The following is an 8,297-nucleotide window of genomic DNA, read 5'->3' on the forward strand; positions in this document are numbered from 1 at the left end:
TGATGGTCGCACTCAGGGGGCAAGCAAGGAGCCAGGGGCTGCTGTGACCAGGGCTGTGGCCATCTGCATCTGAAATGGTGGGAGGTTTGTCGGGGAGGCTTCCTGAACCCATCTACTCTGACCCAGAGACCAGTCGGTCTTGTGGTCGGGAGCAATTCCAGGAGATCAGGAGATCTCTGTAACTAATCTGGAGTTTTGGCTCTGCTTTAGGTACACCTAAGCTGGCCCTGAGACACTCAAACCTCAAAGAAACTCAAGCCGAATGTGTTATATTCCAGCTTGTAAGCTGACCCTCAGGCCATCTGTGCTTCTCAGAATTTCTCTAAATTAGAGATCTAGAGCCAGAGTAAACCACTAGGTTTTCTTGGAATGCCCATTACCCGGGCAATCACCTTTTATCTGCCTACAGAAGTTTTATATTTTGTTCAAGGCTCAGTCCAAATCTCCTCTCCCCCAAATTGCTTTCGAGTCTCCCGTCTGTGTGAATCTTCATCCACACTCTGCCCATGACACATTTTTTTTTAAGCCACAAAATCTGTCATACTTGTGTTTGGTTTGGTTTTTACTCTACTTTGTGTTTAAAGTGTTGCTTAGAGTGAGTGCTCTGGCCCCAATTTCACACTCTGTAACTAAAACTCTAAAAGTGGAATGAATATGATATTTTAAATGAAGCAGACTCGGTACTGAGAGGAAGGAAGAAAGTGGATATTACATAGGCACATCTTTTTCTGGTGTGATTGAAGTAACCTAAGGAAGGATTTCTGACCAACTCAGGCACCCTAATCTGACTTTTATTTTCTGCAGGGCACTTGGCTGACTGGAAAAAAGTTGAGGCTAATCATCATTCTTTTTGAAAAAGTATCATTTAGTGAGGTATCAGTCATTTATAGAAGGTATAAATTTATCTTCAAAATCAAGTAGGATCCAGCCAGCCATAACGAAGCACATCTTTAATCTCAGAACATAGGAGACTGAGACAGGAGGATCACAGGTTTGAGGTCAGCCACAGCAACTTAGTGAGACCCTCCACAACTTATGAGACCCTGTTTGAAAATAAAAAATATAATAGGGCTGGGGGTGTAGCTCGGAGATACAATGCCCCTGGTGTGATACCTAGTAACACACACACACACACACTCCAAATCCAAAGGAAAACACTAAGTAGAGAGTCAATGAATGAATGAACCATTTGCCCAGTGTTTTCTAAATAACCTTAGAAACAATCTCTCTCAACTCTGACCATCAGAATCTTTGCTACAATATAGACATTATAATGTTTCCTTTCAGAGTTCAGACATGAGGATATAGATACGTGGAAGTGCCTGGAGTTAGCAGGGACTCAGATTTGGGTCTCTGTTCCTTTCTCTACCGCATTTACCTGGTTTTTCATTCATTGCCTCATTGCCTCACACACACTTATTACAGATCTGCTGCATGGAAGGGGCTAAGAGCAGAGCAGTAACCAAGAATGGTCTCTATCTTCAAGGTTGGCATGATGAATACTTCGCAAACTAGCACAGTTAAATGGTCACTATTGCCACAGGCTGTGAATGAATAGCAGAGGTGTGTTCTAGTTTTCTGGGGGATTGGTTAAGAAGGACTGTAGAAAATGGAAGTGCATGCATGTGGGAAGAAGAAATTTTGGAACCTGACACTTCCTGCATAATTGTTGTTTAGCCAAAGACCTCCTTAAGATCAATGCTGGGCATGGTGGCACATGCTCGTAATCCCAGTTCTTGGGAGGCTGAGACAGGACGTTCACAGGTTTGAGGACAGCCTCAGCAAGTAATGAGATTCTCATCAACCTAGCAAGACCCTGTTTCAAAACAAAAATAAAATAGGAAAAAAAAAAAAAGGATCAATGCAGGGAGCTATGCGTGGTGGTATGCATTTGTAATCACAGACCTTGAGAAGCTGAGATGGGAGAATCACAGGTTCAAGGACAGCCTCAGCAGTGTAACAAGACCCTCAGCAACCTAGCAAGACCCTGTTTCAAAACAAAAAGTTTTTTAAAAGTCCTGGCAGTATAGCATGGAGGAAGAATGCACCCAAGTTCAATTTCCAGTACAAAAAAAAAAAAAAAATCAAAGGAGAAGGAGCTATATTCAGAGATAGGAAGATAGACAGGCATGCAAACAAACAGCAAAGGTCTCTAAATTACTAATGGACATTTCTAAATGGAAGGTGAGATATAACTCACTGTCCTACATTGTCCCAGAGCAGTCCTGAGCTGTCAACAGACAGATAACCTTGAAATAGCAATCGATAAGATTTTCCCCTAAAAATTCTCTCATTGTCCCTCTCTGCTTTTTGTGTCTTCCCTAAGTATAGCCTTCCCTAAGAAGTCTACACTCCTTGCCTTGAAGAAGGGTAGTACCATAATGAAAAGCTAAGAGAAAATCTTCCTAGATAAGATTTCAAACAACTTAAAAGTTGTTAAGTGCAGGAGTATTCTACCTCTGAGCCATGACCCCAGCCCTATTTTATTTTATTTATTTTTTATTTTTATTTTTATTTTATTTTTGGGGGGGTGGTACTGGGGTTCCTGGAAACCCTTCTACCTCCAGGATACACTCCCAGACACCTATTTTTTATATTTTTATTTGGAAACAGGGTCTCTTAAGCCAGCGAGGCTGGCTTCGAACCTGTGCGATCCTCCTGTCTCTGCCTCCCAAGTGCGGGAATTACAAGCGTGCGCCACCACGCCCGGCTTATTTTAATTATTTTGAAACAGAGTCTTGCTAAGTTGCTAAGGGCCTCACTAAGTTGGTGAGGCTGGCCTCAAGCCTGCAATCCTCCTATCTTCTCCTCTCATGTACTAGGATTACAGACGTGTACCACCACCATACCTGGCTCAGCAGGGATTGAAGAAGTGGTGAGATTTCCAAATCAGGAAGATGGAAAAAGGTGGAGGAAGGTGGAGGAAGGCAGAGTTCTTCAAAATGCTTTTGCCTTGGTCTCATCTCGAAAATATCCTTTAATTAGGGACAGAGGAAGAGGGTTGGTGAAAAAACAAGTAGGGTATAAATAGTGGTGACTCTAGAGGGACTCCTTCTTCTGTCCTTGGCATATGGCCAACTCCAAAAGACATAGAAAAACTCCAAAACCAGACCTCTTCCCCACAGAGCCTCGCGGGAGTTTGGGCTGAATGGCTGGCCTGGGTTCTTCTAGTGAGTCGCACATGCGCTTTGTCAATGGGCCCAATGCTTCTGTTGTTTCTGAGGGATTCCTGGAAGTAGTCAGTGAACTGCTGGTGTGGGTCTAGGGGCAGGTCCGGGGGTATCATGATATAAGCAAATGACCAAGTCCCCACCAGACAATGGAGATCCCAAAGTTTCCTACTGGGGGATTTGTAGAGAACATTTAGGAACTGTAGGGACATTGAAGGCCCTAAGTGATGAAGATAAAATAATACCACCTTCATGGAATAGGGTCTAAAGAAAAAAAACTGGTTGTTGTATAAAAATAGGAAGTTGTGTTTTATACCTTAATTTGTGAGATTTGCATCTAATATGTCTATTTGCTAGCGGTTCTCAGAGATCAGATTTGCATTTCCATCTCTACAGCTGTTCTTGATCTACTTTATACTAGGTTTAAATGTCTGTCCTTATGTTAAGCCCCAGTACCACTGCAAAGACCTTTTCTTTACAAAGGGAAGTCAAGTCATTATAAATTTTGCTGTTATGATTGTGAAACCGTGCGTCCTGCTGTAAAGCAGTCTCCATTTGATAGGCTGCAAAGATGAAAAGAACAGCAATTATGATCCTCCTCAGATGCAGGAACGGACTCAAGCCCCAGCAACTGAAATCTGTATATCCTGGCATTGGCCAAGCTTGTAGCAGTTCTGCCTGGAGTCTCCCTTTGAAGTGTGTCCAAGTGGGACTTTAAATCCCAAATGGTAGCCGCACCACACTCTCTGTGATAGGACTGAGAAACACACTCCTGTTTGATGCTGTCTCGTCGAAGGTGGGTTTTAGCTTTTAAATAGAAGAAATTACTCACGCTTCAAAGCTATTGTTGCTTGCCAAAGGGAAGCACACAAACTCTTGGAGGAAGAGAGAAAAGAGGAAAATTCTGAGTCTTCTACTACCCTCTGGAGTTCCCTTTTTTAAGGTCACTTTCACCAGTTAGCTCCCAAACATCTTTGCTGACAGCAATTTATAGATGAAAATTCAAACCAAATGATCCCCAGCTGTGGGGCAAAGGCTCCCGTGGTAAAGTAGGGAACGGATTAGAAGCTGGCTCAAAAATTATGCTAAGTATGGGAATTCAGCTCAGGAACGTCCAGGAGGTTTAGGCTCCAGGGAATAAGTTCTGAGTCACTGAGTCACCCCAGCCATTTGCTGTCTCATGCTGTCCTTTTTCTTTTCCTTTTTTTTTTTTTTTTTTTTTTTTTGGTGGTCTAATCCTGGGACCTGGCTTCAACTCTCCACATCAAAGTGTCTCTTGCCATAAATGACTGAGCATGGGGTTAGGAGTTAGGACTCCTTCCGGGGTCTGTTTCTTCCAAGCCCCTTCCATCTGTATAGGTCCACCACTATTGTGTCCTAGTTAAAAAAAAAAAAAAAAAAAAAGAGGGGGAATGTCACAGGCAGAACTGGGAAGAAACAGCCGGGCGCGGTGGCGCACGCTTGTAATCCCCATGCTTGGGAGGCGGAGACAGGAGGATCGCGCAGGTTCGAAGCCAGCCGTGCTGGTTTAAGAGACCCTGTTTCCAAATTTAAAAAAAAAAAGTATAAAATAGGTCTGGGAGTGTAGCTGGAGGTAGAAGGGCGTTCAGGAACCCCATTACCACCAAAAACAAAAACAAAAAAACAAAAAAACCCAATAAGCTTCATAAATGGGAACCGATTTCAGATTATGTCCTGAGCGAGGTTGTGCATTGTGTTAGAAAACCTGAATCTTACTCGATAGAATGTTACATCCTGTGTGCTTTAAAAAATGACTGGTTAGCCCCATGGTTAGCTTAGGAAATCATGGTTAGATTTTGGTTAGTTCAGGAGAATCATATTCCTCATGTGATTTTGCCTGAACTTAGTTCTCATGGAAATGATACTGTGCTCAGGGTCCCTGAGAGCAGACAGAGGAATCTCCTGAAAGAGCAAAGTTACTAGAAGGTAACAGCAGAACCTGCAGAAAATTAGAGAGGAAGGAGGGTTTAAAAAAAATCACACACAGCCGGGGCCCGGGTCGCGGGACTCTGGGCCCCGGGCCAAACTGCGCGTAGCACGCCAGACCCCTGGAGAAACCTGGCCCAGTAAGATGCTGGGTTCTGGGCGGGGGTCGCGCACGGTGCACACCAGCCGGGGCCGGGTCGCCAGAGCCCTGGAGAAACCAGGCCCAGTAAGTAGCTGGGTTCTGGGCGGGGGTCGCGCGGGGCACGCCAGATGGGGCCCGGGTCGCGGGACTCTGGGCCCCGGGCCGAACTGCGCGTAGCACGCCAGACCCCTGGAGAAACCGGGCTCAGTACCCTGGGTTCCGGGCAGGGGTCGCGAGGAGCACGTCAGTTGGGGCCCGGGGTCGTGGGACCCTGGGCCCCAGGCGGAATAGGGCGGATCACTCTGGACCCATGGGGAAACCGACAGGGTTACAGTGCTACTGAGTGCCTGATCCCATTACCTCCTCAAACCACATATACTGTCTTCTCTTATTTAAAAAAAAAAAAAAAAAAAGGAACAGAAAAAGAAAAAGAAAAATATCAGAGAGGAGGTAAGAAAGCCGTTATGGATGCCAGGACACTGGAGATGCAGACAAAACTTATCTAAATGCACTAGAACTTATGGAAAAATTCGCCGTGAAAGAGGACTGCTATTTCTCTGTATTGTTAAGAATCTCAGACATCACCTGTAAGGAGAGAGTTTAGCGGAGACCAAGGAGAAATGCGGTGTTGAAAGAGTTCTCCGCGATGGTGGTGGAGACTTGTATTCAGGAGAAGCAGAAACCGGATCCTACCAACTTTATTTTTTTGGAGAAATTACACCAAATGTCGAATGCTACCATCACGCATGCTTAGGAACACTGGACAACATTCAGAGTGGAAAAAGAGCCTGGGAAGGATTTGAAACGGTGGAGGCAGTGGCAATGCCAGTGGCCAATACTCAGGGGAGGCAGAGATCTGATACATTACACCTGGAACCTTTGAAATAATAACCACAGAGACAGTGATCGGAACCTGCTGAGGGGTTAGGCGGGCGCCGGGGCCAGTGGCCGACATTGGAGCTTGTTGTGAGGCAAGGCCACTAATGAGGCCTCCATGACCAGGATTGGAACCTGCTGAGGGGTTAGACTGATGCTGGGACCAGCGAGGCCGGCATTGGAGCCTACCATGAGGCAAGGCTTGTGCTGGGGCCTCCGAGGTCGGGTCCGGAACCTGCTGAGGGGTTAGGCCGGTGCTGGGGCCAGCGAGGCCAGCATCGGAGCCTGCCATGAGGCAAGGCCGGTACTGGGGCCTCCGAGGCCGGGACAAGAGCCTGCTGAGGGTTAGGCTGGTGCTGGGGCCAGCGAGGCTGGCATCGGAGCCTGTCGTGAGGCAAGGCTGGTACTGGGGCCTCCTAGGCCGGGATCGGAGCCTGCCTTGAGGCAAGGCCAGTACTGGGGCCTCCGAGGCCAGGATAAGAGCCTGCCGAAGGGTTAGGCCGGTGCTGGGGCCAGCGAGGCTGGCATCGGAGCCTGTCGTGAGGCAAGGCTGGTACTGGGGCCTCCTAGGCCGGGATCGGAGCCTGCCTTGAGGCAAGGCCAGTACTGGGGCCTCCGAGGCCAGGATAAGAGCCTGCCGAAGGGTTAGGCCGGTGTTGGGGCCAGCGAGGCCAGCATCGGAGCCTGCCATGAGGCATGACCAGTGCTGGGGCCTCCAATGCCAGGATCGGAGTCTGCCGAGGGGTTAGGCCGGTGTTGGGGCCAGCGAGGCCGGCATTGGAGCCTGCCTTGAGGTAAGGCCGGTACTGGGGCCTCCGAGGCCAGGATAAGAGCCTGCTGAGGGGTTAGGCTGGTGCTGGGGCCAGCAAGGCCGGCATCGGAGCCTGCCATGAGGCAGGGCCGATACTGGGGCCTCCGCGGTCAGGATAAGAGCCTGCCGAGGGGTTAGGCCGGTGCTGGGGCCAGTGAGGCCGGCATCGCAGCCTACCATGAGGCATGGCCAGTGCTGGGGCCTCTGAGGCCAGGATAAGAGCCTGCCGAGGGGTTAGGCCAGTGCTGGGGCCAGCGAGGCCGGCATCGGAGCCTGCCGTAAGGCAAGGCCGGTGCTGGGGCCTCCAAGGCCAGGATCAGAGCCTGCCTTGAGGCAAGGCCGGTACTGGGGCATCCGAGGCCGGGATCGGAGCCTGCCGAAAGGGTTAGGCCGGTGCTGGGGCCAGCGAGGCCAGCATCGGAGCCTGCCGTGAGGCATGACCAGTGCTGGGGCCTCCAAGGCCGGGATCAGAGCCTGCCGAGGGGTTAGGCTGGTGCTGGGGCCAGTGAGGCCAGTACCGGAGCCTGCCATGAGGCAAGGCCAGTACTGGGGCCTCCGAGGCCGGGATTGGAGCCTGCCGAGGGGTGAGGCCGGAGCTGGGGCCAGTGAGGCCGGCATTGGAGCCTGCCGTGAGGCAAGGCCGGTGCTGAGGCCTCCAAGGCCGAGATCGGAACCTACCTTGAGGCAAGGCCGGTACTGGGGCCTCCGATGCCAGGATAAGAGCCTGCTGAGGGGTTAGGCCGGTGCTGGGGCCAGCGACGCCGGCATCGGAGCCTGCCATGAGGCAAGGCTGGTACTGGGACCTCCGAGGCCAGGATAACAACCTGCCGAAGGGTTAGACCGGTGCTGGGGCCAGCGAGGCCGGCATCGGAGCCTGCCGTGAGACATGGCCAGTGCTGGGGCCTCCTAGGTCGGGAATGGAACCTGCCGAGGGGTTAGGCTGGTGCTAAGGCCAATGAGGCCAGCATTGGAGCCTGCCGTGAGGCTAGGCTGGTGCTGGGGCCTCTGAGGCCGGAATTGGAATCCTGCCAAGGGGTTAGGCCTGTGCAGGGGCCAGTGGCCAGCATCGGAGCCTGGCATGAGGCAAGTTCACTCCTGCGGCCTCCAAGGCTGGGATCAAAGCCAGCTTAGGGGTTAGACCAGTGCAGGGGCCAGCAAGACCAGAACTGGGGCCTCCCATGAGGCAAGGCCGCTGCTTGAGCCAGCGATTTCTGGATCAGTCCACTGAGTAGCCAGGCCACTACTGGGACCATCAAGAGTGGGATCGGTACTTCCAACGCAGCATGCACAGAGAAATATCGCAGAAAATATAAATCAGATGCTTCTCTTAATCAGCAATAACTAGGAGGAA

The sequence above is a fragment of the Muscardinus avellanarius genome (genome assembly GCF_963383645.1).
Source record: "Muscardinus avellanarius genome assembly, chromosome: 6".
NCBI lineage: Eukaryota > Metazoa > Chordata > Mammalia > Rodentia > Gliridae > Muscardinus > Muscardinus avellanarius.